Genomic DNA, 22,653 nt, shown 5'->3' with positions numbered 1-22,653 from the left:
CCTTTTATAGATCATACATTTAATATCAAGTTTGGCCTTAACCCCCAATTTTTCTCCTATTTTTAAAAAGATTCATAGCTTTATATTTTATATGTAAGTTAGTGATCCATTTGGAGTTGATTTTTGTACAAAATATAAGGTTTAGGTCAATGTTATTTTTTGATTTTTAAATCTTTTTTCCCATAGATAGATGTCCAATTGCTCTAGCACCATTTGTTAAAAAAGCCATTCTTCTCTCATTGTATTACTTCTAGATCTTGGTAAAAATCCAGTGGACATATTTGTGGGTCTATTTCTGGGCTCTCTTTTATGCTTCTTAATCTATGTGTCTATTCTTCTATCAACACCATGCAATCTTGATCACTATAGTTGTATAATATGTCTTGGAATATGGTAGAGTGATTTCTCCTACTTTCTTCTTTTTCAAAGTTATTTTAGCTTATCTAGTTCTTTTCTCTTTCCATGTAAATTTTAGAATAATTTTCTTGTGTTTATAGAAAAAAACTTGCTAGAATTTTGATAAGAATTGCCTTAAAACTGTATACCAATTCAGGGAAGAATTGACACCTTTACTATGTTGTCTCCTAACCCGTGTAACTCAGGAACATGGTGTGTCTCCATTTATTTAGAACTTGTCCTATTTCTTCCATTAGGATTTTATAGTTTTCAGCATACAAGTCCTTTATATGTTTTGTTAGATTTATTCCTAAGTAGTTCATATTGTTTTCAATAATTATAAATGGTATTATATTTTTAATTTTTGTATCTATGTGTTAATTGCTAGTATATACATATATGATTTTTTATAGGTTAATCTTATATGCTGTGACCTCATGAACTTACTTATTAATTCTGTACCTGTTTTGTGGATTCCTAGTGATATTCTCCTTTGACAATCATATCACCTGCACTTTATTCCTTTCTAATTGGCATGCCTTTGCCTTATCGTGCACGCTAAAACTTCTAATATTGTGTTGAATAAAAGTTGTGGAATGGACATTTTTGTCTTGTACCACAGGACAGAAGGAGAGCATTTACTTGTTCATCATTGAGTACAATGTTTGCTGGAGCTCATTCAGGTATTCTTTATAAAGCTGAAGAAGTTACCTCTATCCTTAGTTTTCTGAGAATTTTAAAGAAATCCCTTTATTGATAGTGTTTTTGTGCAATAATTACTTACTCCAACTTCCCAAAGATTAACTGTATGTTTTCCTCTAAGAGATTATTTTAGTTTTAACTTTATATTTAGTTGGTTTTGTTTTATACTTTGAGTTCGTTTTTGTACATGGTGCAAAGTAAGAGTCTAACATCATTCTTTCATATGTGGATATCTAGTTGTATTAGCACCATTTGCTGAAAAGACTCTTCTTTCTTGATTAAATTATCTTGAAATTCTTGCTGAAAATGAATTGTCCAGGGACGCCTGGGTGGATCAGTTGGTTAAGCCTCAGACTCTTGATTTGGGCTCAGGTCATGATTTCATGGCTAGGGAATTTGAGCCCCATGTCAGGCTCCACACTATCAACATGGAGCCTGCTTGAGATTCTCTCTCTCCCTCTCTCTCTGCACCTCCCCTGCTCGTTCTCTTTCTCTCTCTCAAAATAAATAAATAAATTTAAAAAATTAATTATCCATAAATGCATGGTTTATTACACTTATTGCATAAATGCTTATGTATAAACTTCCAATTCTATTCCATTGATCTGTATGTCTATCTTAATACCAATACTACACAATCTTGATTACCATAGTTTTTAATAAGTTTCAAATCGGGATTTATGAGTCCTCTAAGTTTGTTTTTCTTTTTCAAGATTGTTTTGACTACTCTAGGTCTCTTTATTTTCTATATGGAATTTAAGATCTGCTTTCCTATTTCTACAACATAGACACCTCAGAATTTGGTAGCAATAGATCAATTTGGGGAATATTGCCATCTTAACAATACTGCATCTTCCAATCCATAAACACAGGTGTCTTCTCATTTATTTAGGTATTCTAATTTATTTTGATGATTTTTATAGTTTTGGGGGGCAAGTCTTGTACTTTTTATTCTAAACTTTAATTCTTAAATTGTATTCCCAATTTTCTGGTGCTTTGTATATTGAATTGTTTTCTTAATTTCATTTTCAGTTGTTCATTGTTAGGATAAAGAAATGCAACTCATTTTTATATGTTGATTTCTTATACCGAAATTTTACTGAAATCATTTATTGGTTGTAATAGAATTTTATTTTTCTTCTTAAAGAATTTATTTATTTTGGGAGAGAAAGAGAGAGTTGGGGAGAGGCAGAGGGAGAGAGAGAGAGAGAGAGAGAGAGAGAGAGAGAGAGAGAGATGCAATAACATTTTAGAGGATTACTTAGGATTTTCTATAATGGAAAGTGAAGATATTCTTGTCCTATTCCTAATAGTAGGAAGAACAATTTTTGTCCTTTACTATTAGGCATTTCAAAGCTGAGTTTTTCAATGATGTACTTTATTAGATTATGTTGCGAGAATCCAAGTTGCTGGGTTCTGTTTGTCAGTATTTTATTAAGAATTTTTGCATCTACATTCATAAAAGATATTGGTAATGAAGCTCTATTCTTGTGGTTTCTTTGTCTAGTTTTGGTATCAAGGTAATACTGGTTCATATAATGAGCTGAACTGTGTTCTTTCCTCTTCTATATTTCAGAACAATTTGTGAAGGTGTGGAGTTATTTCTTAAGTGTCTGGTGAAATTTACCAGTGAGGTCATCTGACCTTGAATTTTATTTGTGAAGTTCTGTAATTTTTTTAATTTACTAACTCAATATGTCTACTAATTATAGATCTATTCAGATTTTATGTTTCTTATTGAGTCAGGTTTTCCAGGTTGTGTCTTTCCAGGAATTTCTCTATTTCCTCTAAATTTATCTAATTTGTTGGCATATAATTATTCATAATATTCTCTTATAATATTTTTATTTCTGTAAGATTGGTAGTAATGTCTTCTTTTTCTTCACTGCTTTTAATAATTTGACTTTGTTTTTCTTGCTCAGTCTAGCTAAAGATTAGTCAATTTTACTGATTAAAAAAATGAACCTTCTGTTCTGTTGATTTTTCTTTTTCTATTGATTTTCTCCTTATTCATTTTCTCCCACCACAATCATGATTGTTTCCTTCCTTCTAATTGCTGGGTTTAGTTTACTTTTCTTCTAGTTTCTTAAAGTGATAGGATTTTTTTTATTTCAGATTTTTCTTATTTTTTAATATAGGTGTTTGTAGCTATAAGTGCTGTTTTTGCTACATCTCATGTTTTGTATGTTTTGGTGTTGTGGTTTTGTTTCTATCCCACAATATTTTCTAATTTTTATGGGATATATTCTTCGATATATTGACTATTTAGAAATGCTTTGCTAAATTTTCGTATATTTGTGAATCCCTTAAATTTCTTGATTTTTTTAAAATTTCTGATTTAATCCTACTATAGATAGAGAATATACTTTGTGTGATTTAAATACTCTTAAATGTATTGGCACTTGTTTTGTCACCTAACTTATGGTCTATAAGTTACATGTGTAGTTGAGGAGAATATATATTCTGCTATTGTTGGATGGAGTGTTCTATATATGTATATTGTGTCTAGTTGGTTTATAGTTATGTCTTTTTGTTGATCTTTTGTCTTGTTGTTTAATACCACTTTGAACATAGGGTATTGAAATATCTGACTATTATTGTCGAACTGTCTTTTCTATTTTCAATTCTGTAAGTTTTTGCTTCGCATATTTTTGGAGCTTTCTTGTTTGATGAATGTATGCTCATAATTGTTTTATCTTATTGATGTTCACCCCTTTTATCATTATAAAATGCCCATTTTTATCTGTAATAACAATTTTTTAACATGAAACTTATTGTCAAATTGGTTTCCATACAACACCCAGTGCTCATCCCAATAGGTGCCCTCCTCAATGCCCATCACCCATCCTCCCCTCCCTCCCACCCCTCCGTCAAGCCTCAGTTTGTTCTCAGTTTTTAAGAGTCTCTTATGCTTTGGCTCCCTCCCTCTCTAACTTTTTTTCCCTTCCCCTCCCCCATAAACTTCTGTTAAGTTTCTCAAGATCCACATAAGAGTGAAAACACATGGTATCTGTCATTCTCTGTATGACTTATTTCACTTAGCAGAACACTCTCCAGTGCCATCCACGTTACTACAAAAGGCCATATTTCATTCTTTCTCATTGGCAAGCAGTATTCCATTGTGTATATAAACCACAATTTCTTTATCCATTCATCAGTTGATGGACATTTAGACTCTTTCCATAATTTGGCTATTGTTGAAAGTGATGCTATAAACATTGGGGTACAAGTGCCCCTATGCATCAGCACTCCTGTATCCCTTGGGAAAATTCCTAGCAGTGCTATTGCTGGGTCATAAGGTAGATCTATTTTTAATTTTTTGAGAAATCTTCATACTGTTTTCCAGAGTGGCTGCACCAGTTTGCATTCCCACCAGCAGTGCAAGAGGGTTCCCATTTTTCCACATCCTTTCCTGTATCTATAATCTCCTTATTTGTTCATTTTAGCCACTCTGACTGGCATGAGGTGGTATCTGAATGTGGTTTTGATTTGTATTTCCCTGATGAAGAGTGACGTTGACAATATTTGTGTTAAAATATGATTTGTCTGATATTATGATAGCTACTTCAGCTCATTTTTCTTAAAGTTTAATTATTTATTTTTAGAGAGAGAGAAAGAGACAGAGAGAATGTGCAGGGGAAGGGCAGAGAGAGAAAGAGAGAGAGAGAGAGAATCCCAAGCAGGCACCGTGCTGTCAGAACAAAGCCTGATGAAGGGCTTGATATCACAAACCATGAGACCGTAACCTGAGCTGAAATCAAGACTTGGATGCTTAACTGACTGAGCCACCCAAGCACTCATTTTTCATTATGCTTGTGTAATATATCTTTTCTGTCCATCTACTTTCAATTTATTTCTGTCTTTGAATCTTAAATGTGTCTCTTGGATGTAGCATATAGCTGGATCTTGTTTTTAAAAGTACATTCTTAAATTAGAGTTTTTAATCCATTTGTTTTTGTGTAATTACTACTAAGATAAGACTCACTCCTTCATTTTGCTATTTGTTTTTTATAACTCTTTCTTGCTTTTATAATGTCATTCTTGCTTCTTTGTTTTTCCACTAAATCACGATTTTGTGTTAAAAATATTTTCTAGTGTAACATTTTTATTCTGTCCTTAATTTTACTTTTTTTTTTAAGTTAATTTCTTAGTGCTTACCCTGGAGATTACAATTAACATTTTAATCCCTAAACGTGAACTTTGAATGAACACTAACTTTATTCAGTATGCAAAAACTTTGCTCCAGTTTTAGTGAAGTGTAAAACCCCTACCACAGTTTACATCCCTTTCCCTTCCCCATTTATAATGTAATTATCTTCAGCATTTCCTCTACATAAGTTTAGAAATGACATCATGTGGTGTTATAATTTTTGCCTAAAATTCCAAACACAATTTGGAAAACTCAGCTAAGAGTTAGTTCTAAAGGCTACTATACCCATATTTCTTCTGTTACTGTATCTTTTTCCTTTCCATATGCTCCAAGACTTCCTCTTCTATTATTTCCTTTCTGTTCAGATAATTTTCTTGTTCATGCTTTTAAAGTATGTCTTCTGGCAACAGATTGTCTTAATTTTCCCTCTTCTCACACTATCTTGATATCTGTTTCATTCTTGCAGGATATTTTTGCTGGATATATAATTCTGGATTGATAGTTCTTTTCTTCAACACTTGAAAAATACTGTGCTGGTACTTCATGGCTTTCATTTCTGTTGAGAAATACATTGGCATTCAAATTGTTTTACCATATACATCAGAAGTCTTCAGTTTTCATAAATTTGACTGTTGTGCATGGATGCCTTTGGGATTAGTTTGACTTCCTAAAATTGTTAGGTTATGTCTTTTTAACAAATTTGAGAAAATTTCAGCCATTATTTATTTGAATATTTTTTTCAATCCCAGCCATTTTCTCATCTTCTTCCAGGACTCTGATGACACAAATGTTAGATGTTTTGTATAGCCCCACAATTCCCTGAATCTCTGTTCATTTCCCCCCCTCAATCTATTTTTCCTATTATGTAAACTGGGTAATTTCTGTTGTTAAACTCAAATTCACTGATCCTTTTCTGTGTTCCCTCCATTCTGATGTTGATTGAATTCATTGAATTTTTTAATGTCCTTTATTGTGTTTTTCAGTTCTAAACTATTTTTTTCTTATCTTCTATTTCTTTGCTGAGGTTTTCTAATTTTTTATTTGTTTCAAGGGTTTTCATTACTACCTATTGAAGTATTTTAACGATAACGGCTTTAAAATCTTTGTTAGGTAATTCTAACACCTCTGTTATCTCAGTGTTGGCAGCTGTAAACTATTTTTTCATTCAAGTTGGCATTTTCTTGTTTCTTGGCATGACAAATGATTTTTAATTTGAACCTAGATATTTTGAATATCATGGAATGAGACTCTGTATCTTATTTAAACCTTCTATTTTTACTTGTTCATTGCTTCCACCTGAAATTCGGGTTACCACTTGGTCTCAGTTGATAAGGTAAGGAGGTGCTCTTGTCGTTCCTGGGTAGGAGTTGGGATTCTGGTTCCTATGGTCTTCCACTGATATCAACCTGGTTGAGAGAGACAGGATGGCCTCATTACCACTCCTCAGATGTCCTCCACTGACATCAGGGGGGACTTCTTTATCATAGGCAGTGGTGAAAGTCTTGTTTTCTATGAGTTCTCTCCTGATACCACTCAGCAGGGAGGGGGAAGTAGCACTTCATTATTGCTGGGTAGAAGTGGAAGTCCATGTCTCCTATATGGTAACTGATACCTGACAGAGATAAAATCTCTGCTTCTTACTCAGTCTTTTCTGCCACAGCCCTGTAGGGGTAGGTAGGTAGTGTGGGATGCCTCAGTATAGTGTTGTAACAGTGGAAGTCAAGACTCTCAATTCAGCTTTTCCTGACATTGGGTAACTTGGGACTACAGATATTTTTTTGTGATGTTTGAGTGAATTAGAGTGGTTATTGTCTGAAATTTTTCTGTCTTCTCTGCCATCCCTTTTGAGATCATTTGGCTAGAGATAGTAGGCTTTTGTTGGGACATCTTTTTTTTTTTTTTTTTTTTTTGGTCTATTCTTGTTGTTTCTGGGTTGCTGTCTTTGTCTCCAAATCTGGAATATGAGACAAAAAGACAATTCAGAGAACTCAATGTGGTGTTATTCCTCAGATTCCAAGCTTTCTAACTTGTCTGCCATTTTCTCTCCACCTGTTAGTGTCTCCTTATTTAAAAAAAAAAAAAAACGTAATGTACAGGGTTTTTAGTTATATTTAACAGGAATAATAGGGAAAAATACTTCTACTCTATATACCCAGAATCCAAAGTCCTCAGTACCACATAATCTAGAGTGCTTAAATTTGACAATGGCATATATAATAAAATCCTCAGGATTACATTTTAGGAACCACACTGCTGCTAATGAGTGGGGTGGTGATAATTTCTGTTATACATTGGCCTAAAAATTGAAGACCTTTGTATTGGCATGCGGTAAAGTTAGAAGTTGTGAGTCTGGGATATGAATGTGATAGTGTTTGATTTATATGTGTGTGGTGATAAATATAAAAAGGTGGTATTGGCTGACATTTATTGTGGCATTTGAAACCTTGCAAAAGGAAATAATAGGTATGTGGCATTTAAGTGTATGTAAAGTTGAAACTATTTCTCTTCATTTATTTCCTAAGTTGAAAGAAAGGTATAGTTCTTTCCATGAGAGGCAATTACCTAAAATGCCAAATGAATTGTAGGATTTGGTTATTATGTACAAGTAGCAAGTTGGGAAACAATTGTGAGGTATTCTCAAATGGTGTTTCAGAAGATCCCTGAAGCTTAATTATAACAATGGTCAATATTAAATAAGGTGGAGATGTTGGAGCTTCCTTGGTATAGCATTGAGGAAGGGTTCAGAAATCTCACGAATTTAAATAAGCTTGAATACATTTACCTTGTAAGTCCTTGGAATACATTTTCTAACCATGTTTCCTTGAAGGGACAGGAGGAAATTATTTTTACTAAAGCAAGAAAGAATGCAGTGGTCAGACGGGCATTGGAATGTTTGAGAAGATGGGTGAAGGAGAAACTCTGAAGACTAGTATTATGGTGAACGACTATGAAATAATACTGTGTTTTCTAACATCAATGAGGATTGTGGGATTCTGGAATGGGATGGAAGAAGCCAGAAATTAACTTCTAGAAGAAAAGTGGACAAAATTACCTTAGTGCATAGAAAAGTTAAGCATTGATCAATATGTTTTGACTGATAGGGATTCATGGCAATGACTAACAGACTATCATGTGTCTAGGGGCAAAATATAGTGACAGGGGCTTAGAGTATTGCTTGGTTTATGTGATGATGATGCCAGGCTGGGGCTTCCTGCATGGGTAGACATGTGAACACTGGGGAGCCCATTGCAGTGTGAGCTCCCTTCGAGGTCTGTTTTACACAAACCACAAGCAACCTGGAAAATAAGAATTCCTGTAGACATGGGCTGTACTCATCCTTTTCCCTATACAAGATGGAACTGCAAGGTGTGGGGACTTGGGCTTAGTCCCTAGTGCTGCTCAAACCAGGGTCTTAGAGTTTCTAAAGAAGACACTGTTTTGATGGTTTTCTTTCTTCCTTCTCTGCCTTCCTTCTTTCTTTTCTTCCTTTCCTTTTTTCCCATCTCTCCTCCACCCTCCTTCCCTTCCTTTAATTGAAATCAAATATCTCTTGGCAAACCCCAAAACTTAATAAAAAGAAGACAGTTCTCATTCTGCATCTTTGGGGGCCATTTGGTTCATTAAGTCTATTGCTCCAAGTTACTGAAGTTACTGTATGTTTTATGGCATCTCACCATCCTTGATGAAAAACAAACTTCAGTGATGGGCAGAACAACCTGATTTATCCCTGGATGCTAAAAAATACCCATGGTTATAATTCTAGCCAGGGCTAGAGCTCCTAGGGGGCCTGGTCACCTGTCTTACACTGTGACAAAAGCCTAGTATGGCTCCTTCCCTATGCTTACCCAAGAATTCCCAGGCCTTTTAACCCTATAGATCTGCTTGTAGGCACTCAACACTTGCTATCTCCTGGCCCAGGAGATCTTTACTTTTCTATTGTAAATACTTCTTGAGAATAAACTGAGGGTTGATGGGGGGTGGGAAGGAGGGGAAGGTGGGTGATGGGCATTGAGGAGGGCACCTGTTGGGACGAGCACTGGGTGTTGTATGGAAACTAATTTGACAATAAATTTCATATTAAAAAATAAAAAAATATTATTTCTATACAAAAAAAATCTCAGAGGGACTCTATTTGCCTAAAAAATGGCTTAATTGATTTTCTGTAATTCTCATAGCTATGTGAGCATGTAGTTGTGTAAATGTGATGAGTCTCCTAGCACTTTAAAAGGAATCAGTTACTTGGTTCTAACATGACCATGACCCATCCCTTGCATTATCTTCCCCCCAACACACACAAAGGTGTGACACATCAAGCCTTGGAACCCAAATACATATTCTCACATAGTGTCATGATTTTGGATTCTGCTGACCCTCCTTTTGAGTCTAGCTTTGTGTGCCTCCACCAGTAACCCTGCCCTGGGTAGAGGTCAGAGGAGTAGGCAGGTGCTGAGAACATCTCCCACATGTAAGGCTCTGAACTGCCCCTTAGAGAAGGTGGCCTCTCCCAGCTGAGGAGGAGGAGACTGATCCATCTCCTCTGGGATGAAAGAAATATCCTGGTTGATAGATGGTTTCTGAGCAAACCCTAATTGTTAACCTCAGTATCTTCTTTTCCAAGGATTAGAAAGCACTGAGGATAATGCAGCACAGGTTTCACAGGGAACTGCTTCTGATAAAGAGATATAGAAGTAGGTTGGGAAAGGTGTGGAGGACAGAGAGGAAAGGGGAGGGAAAGAGAATTTTAGAGGTGGAGAAGAAGAGACCGGAGAGAGGGGGAAGGAGAAAGGGGGAAAAGGGAGGGGAAAAGAATGAGGAAAAAAGAGAGGGAGTGGGAGAGGAAGGAATAGAGAGAAGGAAGAAGGGGAAGGAAGGGAGGAAGAGAGGAGGAGGGAAAGTAAAAGGGAGAGAGAGGGAAAGAGAAAGTGGAAGAGGGGAAGGAAAGGGAAGGGAGAAAAATAGAAGAAAAAGAAGAGGGAGAAAGAGGAGAGGAGGAGGAGAGAGAGAGAGGAGAAGGGGGAAAGAGGAAGGAGTAGGGGTAAGGAGAGAGGGAGGGGGGAAGGAGAAGGAAAGGAGGGAGGAGGAGACAAGGAAAGAGAGAAGAGGGAGAGAGAGGGATAGGAGAAAGGGGGAGAGGGAGGAGAGAGATAGAGGAGGAAGAGCAGGGGGAGAGGAAAGAGAGAGGGAGAGGAGAGGTGAAGAGGAAGAGTGAGGAGGAGGGAAAGGAAGAGGAGAAGGGGGAGAGGGGGGAAAGGAAAGAGAGGGTAGAGGAGGAGGGAGACGGGGAGGAAGAAGAGAAGTGAAGAGGAGCCGGTGGTGTCCAGGTGACCTGTAGCTTCTGTTAGAATCTCATTAACAGGTCCTAGGAGCCTCTTCTGGGCATTTCTATCAGGTGGTAATGCTTCCCTGGCAAGGAGGAAAAGAAGCACATGCTGTCTGCTCAGGTTGTGGTCAGGATCACTTGGTGCTGAGCCATATGGGTGCTGAGCCCTTACACAAAGCATTTCCTTTCTTCTGATAAAGCAGGCTGAGCATTGCAGGAGAGCCTAGGGGAGAGGAGATTTGCTAGAACAACCTCCTATGCACTGGAGCAGGAGATCAGGCAGTGACTGAGCAAGAAGGACTGGCATCCTGAGGTAAGTGCAGCTGATCCATCATGTCTGTCCTCCTCCTAGAGAGGAGGACAGAGTCAGCCTTCTAGTTCCCTCAGCCTATCAGGGTTGGCATGAATCTCATCCCACATTGACAGAGTTCTTGCTATGTGGAAGGCTCTAAGCTGGGCCCACAAACCCCCCTCAGGATTTTACACAGTTGAGCCTAGATTTGAGGCGTGTTGCACCAGAGGGCAAACTCTGGAATCTGGGTGAGAGATAGAGATACCTCTTAGAGGAGGCAAGACTTGTTCTGGTAGGGTCAGATAAGGGGTTGGGTGGGGACATTCAGAAGTCAAGGAAGGTTTGGGGGAGACTCTTTGGGAGAGTAGAAGTAATGCTAAAGCATCACCAAGTTGCACGAATTGTTTTAGGATATAGGATTCTGTTTGTAATGTTATAGCATCGTTGTTTAAATAAACCCAGTTTTAATGATGAGTCTTGTTCATGGATGGGGGAAGTTGTCATGGGAAAAGAGAAGTCATGAATGAAAGAGTTAATATCAAAGTCACTCAGCTATGCCATGAGTGTTGAAGGAGAAACCAAGAAGAGCAGTCCATCTTTTTATGGTGACAATGATACTTCCTCCTGATTCTGACATTAGCTTTCATTTCATTGTCCTTTTCTTGGATTTTTTTTTTTCATGAATGAGTTAACCTGGGCTAAGGGAAGCCCTGGGTGTTCATAGGTTCCCAGTACAGGAGGCAACTAAGTACTCCATTCTTGGTGTCTGAGAGCAGCAATCCTGAAACCAGATGAAGAAGTTTCTTTTAATCAGAAACCTGAAAGCATCCACACATCCTGACCTATCATGAAAGGTCAGCCTTCTCAAGGTAGCATGATCCCTTAGAGCAGTACCTAGCTCAGAGACCAGCCACAGAAGCTGTGCCATGGGGTCTGACAGGTGCAGTCACTGTACTCTGTTCTACTCACATTCCTTTCTTCCTGAAGAACATATGTGTGCATATGTATATGTGTGTGTGTGCATAGGCATGTGTGTGACTGTAATCACAGGATTCCATCCCCAGGTAGTTGCCTGTTCAGCAGGGAGATCAGTTCTATGAAATCTAATGTTCTTTGACAGTGACCTGTGTGGGAGTTGAGAAGAGAGGAGACTGATGTCGTTGGGTGTGTTGAAAATGATTGCAAGGGGTCCATGTAGAAGCAGATGCTCAGCTCCTGTTTTCAGACTTTTTGGAGGATGAAACTTAAGGGGAGAAATACAAGTTTTAATTTAAACAAGATATAATTAAGCTAGATAATTTAAAAATACATCTTAAAAAAGGGCTGATTAAAAAAAAAAAAAAAGTATCCCTGAGGGAAATTATCAAGGCAGCTTGTAAAGTTTCCTCCTTTGGAGAACATCCATATAAGATAAAAAGTAATTTATCTAGAGACAGGAAGAAGGACAAATGGTCACCTACTGCCCATGGATTCCAGAAGCAATGGAAGCAGAACAGGAGAAGCAGAATAATTTAGCAGCTTACAAACATCTCAGTTCACCTTAAGGAAAGGCTATGCATATTGCTTACTCAAAAAGAAATTATTTGGGCTCAAATGGCTGAGAAAAATGCAGGTTGAAACTGGGTTCTGCACAAATAGATCTCTAACCTATGGTCCTTTTTGGGTTAGAGAAAGGCCATTCTACTCACCTGTGGGGCTCATCCTGACAGGCTTGGTCCCAGTAAGATAGTGAGCCCTTTACTAGTATTAATCCCCTCTGTCCTACTGAATAATCTTTTCTTGGGAGCTAAGCCTCTGGATGGGAGTTTATTACTGAGGTTTCCAAAGTGTTTTTATGGAAACCATTAGCTTTCTGGAAGATTTTTGAAGGGTTTGTAAATCAAGAAGCCTCCTCCCAATTGTTACACGACTGCACTCTGAAACCCTGTCCCAAGACTCAGGTGAATCCCAACACCTTACTTCCTGAGATGATTTCCTCATTGAAATGGGATGGGTCTTGCACCCATCAGTGTTGAGAGAGGAGCTGGAGGTTACACCCCTCACACAAAGGAGGGGGAAATAGAGTCAAAGTAAAGTCTGTTCCAGAAGGTAATGTGCTCACAGGAACAACAACCAGCTCTGATGTAGAGGATTGAGGCTAGTAAAATGTACTCAGACTGGTAGATTCTGGTTTACATGGCAAGGTGAAGACTGTTGATTCTGTAGAGTCCACATTTTTTTTTTCACAGAGAGGCACAATTTACTGATGATCAAATAGTTCATTTAGACAATTCCAGTAAAGAGTGGAAGATGAAGTGAAGGAGATATTAGAGGTGACATTTGTGAACTTAATGGAGAGAAGTTACCCAGATGATCTCTAAGATATCTGAAACCTCAGGATTCTATGACAATATGATTTTGATGTGAAATGACATAAGCTGAAGTAGGTGATTCACACTTTGGGTGTCTCAGGTTCAGCCCTACTCCCAATAACACTGAGTATGAACTAGGACAAATTTGTACTCTTAAACAACACCCCCCACCCCATGTCACCCACCCCATCCCTTTGTGGAAATATAACTCATTGGCTCACATTCTTCAAGACAATTATCCCCATGATCTCATTCAGCAGTTTTCATTCTGTGCTATGTGGTAAAATCACTTATGAACATTTTGTTAACTGCAGATACTGTTTCTCAGCACGAGATTACTGAATCAGCATATCTTGGGTTGGAGCCAAGAATCTAATTTTATAAATCTCGACAGAAGACCCTAATACACCCAAACTGGGAAGTACTTTTGTCATCTAATTCCCTCCTGCTGCAATGCCACACCCAAGATTCCTTCACGGTCACTGCCACAGTATCTCTACAGATGGTCCTACGACTCTGTCCCCCATAGCCCGCTCACCTCAAATGTCATGGAGCTAATACATGTCAAAGTCCCGGTACTCAAAAGAGGTTTAGTCAAAGGATAGGTGGTCAGTAAGCCTAAATATTGCTCTGTGTGCCAGAGACAAAGGGTGTTGGAGGACAGCAGGGTGGATTACAGACAGGAAACATGTGTGGTTTAGTACTGCTTTGGAACCCTGTGCTTTATTTAAGTTAAATATGGGAAAAAATGCACACACCATTTCAAAGCAGGTTTGAATTGAACTTGAATTTGCAAATTTATCCTATGTGATACCATTTTTTTTTTAAACTTATGGACAAGGGATGGCCTCCCTTTTGAGAAGGAAACCCTCTCCTGATTCACAATTTATTCAAGGTTTATATGTGAAGTGGAGTTTGGGGGGGTGGGCAGAAGCAAATGTTTTATTTTTGGCTGAAAACCTTGTGGAGCAGAAAGCCAGCACTGCTCATGCAAACAGAAGTGGAGAGCACTGCAAGACTTGATTGGAAAAGCCGATAAAATAGCCTGATACATCAATTCTGGTAGACTGGAAGCCTAGAGTTTAAAGACCTCATTGGAACACCAGAGAAAAATGTTTACGAAAGCTGTCCATGTGTCAAATTACTCAAATATGGGTTCTAGATATGCTCCCAGAGACTGCTAACTCTAAGGAGAGACTGAATGTGATTTTTCACTTTAATAAGGAAACTAAATTCTAATTTTAATAGTTCATAAGATGAATAATTATCTTACTGAATGTAGAACTTCACATTTTGCTTCATTTTATGATACCTTGTTTTTTTTTTTTTTTTAAAGTTTTATCTAGGGACGATGTTATTCCAATTTACTAATATTTATCATAGAACAGGTGTGCTTCACATCTTGATGCTCTATTTTTCACACCCTGAAAGCTGGCATTAGAGACCAGATCCAAAAACTTGCTCTCTGTTTAATTGTGAGGAGATCCAGGGCCTTAGGTGTCCCTTCACCAACCCCAGTGCTTGAGAGGATCTCTAAGCTCCAGTGTCACAGTGTGGAGCTGTGTGGGGTTCTGTCGCCCAGCTGTGGGGGATGCTGTTTCCTGCAGCATGAGGATATTAAATTCTCTACTGTTTTACCCTGAAAGAGAAACACAAATGTCGACTTAGTGGTCCTGGGACCCTCTTATATGATAGATTTGAGTCGGGGAGGAACTCTAGGCTGTCTCAGGGAAACAGAATGTTGTTTGAGAAGAGGATAGTGATGAGGTGACTTTAAATCCTGGAGATCAAGGGCATCTATAGAAAAAAAGGATATTGGGAGGAGAAGTCCTGATGAAACCTGCTGGGTCTGGTTTCAACTGAAGAGAAGAAAAGTGGCAGCCATGGGAAATCTCTCTTCTCCTACAGGCCCATGTCCCCAGTCAGGTAGGTGGCCAGAACAGACCACTTTTGGGAGGTGGGAACTGAGGGATGCTGACCAGGAGGTTTGTCCAGGTCCAAAGCAGCCTTCCAGCTGTCCCTGCAGGAGGTAAGACAGACTATAGCTTGGGGGAGGAAATGGGGTCAGGTCCTCCTTTCAGAGATTGGGAAACCAAGATCCAGGGAGGCTGGGTTTTCTCTGGCCACATATGGGCCCTGTAACCCAGGAACCCAGGCTCCAAAACTCTGTCCACCATGCCAGGGACAGCTCATAGGCCATGGCCATGGCCTACTCCCTCCAGGACAAGCACTTCACTCCTCCTCTTGACCAGCCTGGGGGCTGTACTACGGTCTAAGTGGGTATTTGCCAGAATAGAATAATCATTAACCTTTTTTTTTTTTTTTGGTTGCAAATACCTTTGAGAATCAGATGACAGCTTCAAACTCTCTCTCCAGGACAACTGCATATAAAAAATGCTGCCAATGCCATTCCAGAGCAACCACAGGCCCCTAAAGTCTACCCATGGACTCAGAATTCACATTAAGAATCCCTATTCTAGTAGAGTCTATGAGAGACATTTTCTTTGTGAGTAATGTTTTTAATGAGATCCTGAGTAGTTATTAAAGAGGGGGATTCCCCTTTCTTTAGTTCCCTTCTTTTCTGTTCCTATTCTTTTACCTAACGCCAATGGGTTCAGTTCAAGTTCTCCTGTCTTTTCTGTTTCTCAGCTCTTCACTTCCCTGATCTCCCAAAATACTGTGTGCAAGGGACAATCATAAACCTTACAAAGCTATTTTACAGTTTTGAGTCTCCCCAAGGTGACAGCCTGGGAGCCCTTTATCTCCTTCCCTAATATGTGTGCTCTCCTCCCCCACCTGCACCTGCACCTTCCCAGCCTCTGAAAATACAGGCAGAGGCCAGAAGACCACATGGAGTGAAGAGATGGGGCCTGGTGCCCGCTACACATGATCATTTTTATTATAGAGGCAAAAGAGCACTGGACTGGGAATTAGAATTCTTAGTCTGAGCGACAGCTCTGCCACTTACCAACCTCTCTGGGCTCAGTGTGCTCATCTGAAAAATGGGTATCCTGACAATACCTACTGCACTGCTCATTAATTCATTTAGTTATTCAACACATTTATTAGCACCTTCTGTATTCTAGATGCCAAGGATACTACTGTAAATGAGAGAGACTGAGACTCTTCTATCATGTTGCATACCCTCCACCCATGATGCTGCCCATTCTCTCTCTCTCTCTCTCTCTCTCTCTCTCTCTCACACACACACACACACATACACCCTCACATGCTCACTCATTCATTCATTCACTCTCATGTTCTCACTAACACTCTTGCAGACACACATTAATTCATTCATTTACTCACACTCATTCACCACTCCAGCCCTGTGTTCAGAGCCAGGAAGCCACCTCAGGAAGAAAGGCAAGAAGTAGCACAGAGCCTAGTTTTTGGGTGTTTCCCCACCTTCCCAACTTGCACAACATGGACGAGGACCTCAAGGATACTGTCAGACTGCAGCTAGTGAGGTGAACGCAGGGTCCGAGTACACACTTCATTCCCATAGGTAAGCTACATAAATGGTCCGCTTAAGGCTGGGGAGGAGCTGGGGAAAGCTTGGTATAGGGGCTTGAAACTAGCATAATTTGGTTGTACTTTTTCTGGTATTTGCTTCATGTTTGAGTCATAGATTCATTAAAACAGGTGCACCAGTCTCCAGACAGTGAAGTTGTTGAAAGGAAGAAATACTTATTTCTTATTTCTTGACTGATTTGCCCCCTGATGGCAAAGTATTGGGAAAGGGACCCTGAAATAAGTGAAGGTTAGAGGTTACAGAGGCAGCATGGCATTCACAGAAGCCCACCCAGGGGAGGTGAGTGGGATCTGCCTGAGGTGAGGCGGGGAGTGCTTTAGTTAAGCTTGGCCATGGCTATACTTCTGGAAAGTGGAGTTCTCTGAGGGCCATAGCACTTCTCCCCAGTAAAGGCTATGGGATAAGACACAGATTTCTGAGCTGTAATGAGGGCCACAGGCCAGTACTTGCTGCTCAGAGCTGAATGGGAGAAGGCCATGGGGCACTCAGCTTCCTGCATGTGGGATACTCTGGGCTGCTCGCTACATCCATTACTCTGAGGAAGAGAGAAGCAATGAATACTCCTTGACAAGGGGCTGCTCTGCTAGTCAGGTAGGAAAGGAGCTGAGGAACCAGGAAAATGGTGACTTGGTACCATTGGACTCTGGAGTGTGGGTTACTCTGCTGAAGAGGGAGGATGTCAAGGTGGGAAAGGAGAGGCTGATACTTGAATAAGTGAAATACCTCCACATCTGTCCTATCCAGTAACCATGGATGGTAGCTTCACAGTGCCAAACCCCAATTATGTTCAGTATTATTAGGGTCATGTGTCTATGCCCCTATGTGAGAGAGGGGAGGGCATGGAAAGCTGTCTTTCTCTCTATACTGTGACTCTCCTGGGAGATTCCCCCTTTAGGACTGTAGAAAACCCAGATGAAATTTCTCTTCCACATCATTATAACAACCTTTACCTCCATCTCCTCCCTCCAAAGCCCAGGGAAATGCCACAATAAGGAGTAAGAAACAAATATTGTTGAGTGCCTACTATCTAGAAGGTACCATACACTGGTTGTCTTCTCTACCCTTCACCAAAATTGTACTAACCCATCTTGCAGAAAATTGAGGCCTGGTGCATTACCCATGATCACAGAGCCAGTAAGTAGCAGCACTGGAGTCCAATCTGTCTAGGGCTTCTGCTCTTTGCACTTCCATGTGACCTAAGAAGACCAGTGTCATGTACTGAAATGTATTCCCCCAAATTCACATGTTGAAGCCCTAAGCCCAATGTGACCATCTGAATATAAGGTCTATGAAGAAGTGAATGACGTTAAATGAGGTCTTAAGTGTTTGGCTCTAATCTGATAGGACTGTGTCCTTATAAGAAGAGGAAGGGACACCGATCTCTCTCTGTCTCTGTTTCTGTATCTCTGTCTTTCCCATGTGAGGACACAGGTAGAAAGCACCATCTGCAAGTCAGGAAGAGAGCCCTCACAATAAACCAAACATTCTGACACCTTGACCTTGAACTTCTAGACTCTAGAATTATAAGAAAAATTCTGCCTCCAGCCTGTGGTATTTTGTATGACAACCATAGCCAACAAAGACAAGAAGGAAGTAGAGGGAGAGGTGCCCTTTTGGTGTCACTGTGGCTCTGTATGCCACTGTGAGGTTGTGCAGCTGTTGTTGTCGTTGTAGGTTCCTGCCTCCATGTCTTGGTATCTCTGCATGTCTTGTCTCTGTGGGGCCTCATGGTCTCTATTATGACTCTGTATGTAGCTGGGTAGGGGTGCTCTGGAAAGATGAGAGCTTTTCTCTCTGATACTGGCTCAAAGACTCAGGGTTGGCTACCAAGGCTTGGTAGGCCTCTGTCATGTGGTGTCCATGGGACCTTCAAGCATGGGAAGCTGATGACCATGGGGCAGGGCTTCCTGCCCAGACTGAGCTTACCTATTCCAGTATGTCTGAGCCCAGCTATTAAGAGGATTCTGACCCAGGCTGTAGGAGTATGCCTTCTGCACTACAGCTCCTTCTGTATAGGGATAAGAGTCCAGCCGAGACTCTGCAAGTGAGATGTCTTATGTAGACTGGGGGCAGACATGGATACCTTGTTACTGCCTTCCTGTCTCTTACCCTTGCGGAAGAAGCTTCACTAGGTCCCTGGGCTTACAGCTCTAAGAAAGAACTTCTGATAGGCTCTCCACATATCTACAAGCATGTGGACTTGTCCTCAGGAGGCTGAGCTGTTTCTGGGAAGGCCACCAGAGTGCTGTTTTCTGCTGAGACACTGCTGCAATGCTCTACACTGTTTTCCACAGCACTAGGGTGCTGTGCTCACCACTTGGAGCCTGCAGCTCCTGGGGAGGCATTACTGATAATCCTTGCATGTGAGTAAGATGCAGTTGTGCATTACTTCAGTCCCCAGATCGAAGCCTACTGGCTCAGCCCTGAGGATCCAAAAATACAGACAGAAAGAGCCTCTGAGGAGGATCTCAGGATAATATCTTCTTGAGAAGGGAATGTAATATAATAATATCAGGGGGAAAATCCATGCATTGCAGAGATGTTCTCCATGTCCAAATCCTGCTTCTATTCACTTCCTTAAGGAGTGACCCAGGAGTCTGGCAGAGATGGTTTTAATCTCCCATGGTATAAATGTACCCCTTTTCCCATAACCTGAGGGCAGAGGTCTCTGTGGATCTCCTGCAACTCAATTCAGACAGCCCTTCATTTCTTTGCTCTACATCTCTTTCAGTTTTTTTTTTTTCATTTCAGAGTCGCACATGCCCACATTAGTATCACATCTGCCCCTTGAAAGGATGATAATAATCATAATAACCAGTTTTGAGTACCCAATTTGTGCCAGACACTATCTGAGATGCTTTGCATATATTACCTCATTTTGCACCACAATGTTTCCTTAAATAGGAGCCATTACCTTCATTTTATAATGGAGGAATTCAAGATATAGTGACCTTGGGTGACTTACCTTGGATTAGGTAGCTAGGAGGTGACCAAGGCAAGATTTGAACCCTAAACACAATACTCTTAACCACCATAGTATTCTACATTTTGCCTGCTCTTCTACTTCTATACCCTGCCCGCTTCTAGCCAGAGACAGAGCAATGATGATAATAACTGTGTAGCATCCTTATTTACCCTTGAGACCCAGAAGTTTTGTTTTTTTTTTTGTTTTTTTTTTTTTGTTTTTTTTTTTTTTTTTTTTGCAGGGCTTGGTAACTGCCTCAGTTGGAGGCTGGTCTAAGATTGGCAGTATTGAGAGCAAATATTTTAGTGGTTACCAGGGCAGAGACTCTGTTCATCCCTGGACACACTCAGATGGGTATTTAGAGTGTAGACAAGAGTCTAACCCCACCTCCAACCTGTCCTGGAGATGGGGCCTAAAACCTCTTGTTCTCATCCCCATCAACCTGCAGGTGGTGAGTCAGAGAGGAATGATCAGTGCTGAGTCTGGCTAGGCCGCTTGGGGACCTCATTAGCTAGTGTTTCTAGAACTCGTTGAACTCTGCAAATAGCAGGTGCTCATAGTTAGCTGTGAGAAGGAACACAGCTACCTCAGGTGCTGTGGGGAGAACATCAATCTTTCATTTTGTCCAGATAGACCTGCATCTCTTCCAAAATGCCAAAAGAGAAGTGGGCCCGTAGTGATCATTTGCTTTTGGTGCTCATTCTGATAACAGATAGCCATGACCACACTTTGCAAAACATCAATGGGGCCTGAAGGCTGTTATTTTATTCTGAGGTCATGAGAACCTGAGGAAGCACAGAGCAGCCTCTTCCAATCCTCCCTTGGGCCTGGTGCTTTGAAGACAATGATCCAAGAATAGAAAACAATGTTTGGGGGTTAAAAGTATCATCAGGTTTTAAAAAATGAAAGTCATCCCAAAATAGTAGTTGAACACTTGGGAGTTAAGCTTCAGGGTATGGCCAGATTATCAACTCTATGAGTAAAGGAACAACATGGAGTACTGCAGTCACAGAATGTTCAGGCCACTCCCTCACTTTATAGGCAAGAATATGGAACCCAGAGAAAAAAGGGGACTTGCTTGAGGTCACACAGCAGGTTGGTAAATGCTGGTGAGTGTCTTGGAATTAACATCCAGTTCTCCTAACTGCTTTCCTGGTGCTTTCCCCACTTACTTATGCTTAGTAACCCCCAAAGTGCTAGACTCTCGGCAGGTTTTAAGATTTAAAAATATTCAATTGATGAAGAGACAAAGAGTTAAAATGAGACACTGTAAAATTGGAGGCCTCATGACTCTTTCAAACAGAAACTTTGGTGATAGTTTCTCAGTATGCCAGAGGTGCCTGGTATGAGGAAAATGGGCTAAAACACCCAGGCCAGATTCCCTGTGACTGATGGACTGCAGATTTTCCAACACACTTCAGCCATTTCCTGCAAGCAGTGTTACCAAAAACAATTCCAGATTCCAGCTCTACCTGGACAACCTGGCTTTTTCTCAGATATCGTGTGGCTTGCTTACTTCTTTAAATAGAAGGAAGAGAACAATGCGGTTATTTCCCTGTGGACCAGGGTGAGAAGCTGCAGGTGATGGTAGCCCGAAGCAAAGTGAATGGGAGGAAAGTAGTGAAAGGAGGGTCCATCCAGAAAGGCCCAGAGGAGTGGCTGGTGGTGGGCAGGAATGATGCCTACAGATCCCCGTGCTCCCATGACCTCTCCAATAATGGCATTCAATCCTCACCCCTGCCCACCTGTGAATCTGTTGGAGGGAACAGTTGGTGTGGCTGTAAGAATGAGTCACATAGGAGCCCATGGAAACATGGTGTGATAAAGTGCTCAGTGCTGAGGTCTCACCAATCCAGGTGTGCCTCCTCTCCTGACTTCAGCTTATTCCTATATAAAAACAGCATTATTATATCCACCATTTCTTCAAATATCCAGAGTAACCATAGTCTACAAAAATACCACATATCTATTATCATCACTGTTATGCCTCATTCTCATGAAGACAGGAAGGGGAAGAGAGTAAGATATTTGAAATACACTAAGGTTTCCCGTAAAGATTTTTTTTTCTTTTGTGTCTTTTGGTTTTTATCTTGAAAACTCTATTATGTTTGGTAGAGAGTGTTTCCAAAGATGGCTTGGGGTTACTGTTTATTTATAGGTGACTAGGATCCAATTCAGTCCTTCTTACAAAACAATTCACATACCTCATAGTTGTCTTAAGGTGAACTAAGTCACTTCTGTGAGTATAGGAGGGCCTTGGCCCAACCTCAAGATTGAGAATCTGGGGAAGACCTGGGGAAGGTCCTGATCTGCTTCCTCTGGTCCTGAGGCTGGGAGGGCAATCAGGACACTTGGTTATGTATGTCCTGTCATCTTCTTCCCACTGGGAAACCCAAGGTGCAGGATCCAGGACAGGGCAGGAAGAAGAGTGGAGCTGGAGAAGACAAGAAATGTAACAATAACAATGACAGAAACAATAACAGTCCCTAACATTTTTGAGTTTTTGGTGATGTGCAGATTATCTCATTTACTTGCTTATAATCTATTGAAGTAGACCCTTGCATTCTCTGTGGGAGCATATGGCTGTGGGAATATACCCCAAGACACGGGCTCATTGAACAAGCTCACCTTCAGCCCTCATCACCTCATGCCACATACACCCCCAGCCTATGCCCCTCAATGAGTAATATTGGTCTGGGGAGAAGAAAACATAGTCAACCATCCTGATGTAGAATAGTACAGAACAGGGTTTAGAGAAGTGCTCCATGTCCCATGTAATGTAGACTCTTTCATATCTAGCTTCCAAGTTAGATTATAGGATGAATAAATGAAGCTAGGGGAAGAGGGCTGATGTGATTCTGAGACAAGAAGGCTGGGGCTGGGTTCTGCTACAGGTTTGCTCCATGGCCTTTGATACATCCTGTGCTTATATTTTTCAAATG

The sequence above is a fragment of the Panthera pardus genome, unplaced genomic scaffold (assembly GCF_024362965.1).
Source record: "Panthera pardus isolate Hobbes unplaced genomic scaffold, ASM2436296v1 HiC_scaffold_12, whole genome shotgun sequence".
Taxonomy (NCBI): domain Eukaryota; kingdom Metazoa; phylum Chordata; class Mammalia; order Carnivora; family Felidae; genus Panthera; species Panthera pardus.
Note: the sequence above shows the minus strand (reverse complement) of the source record.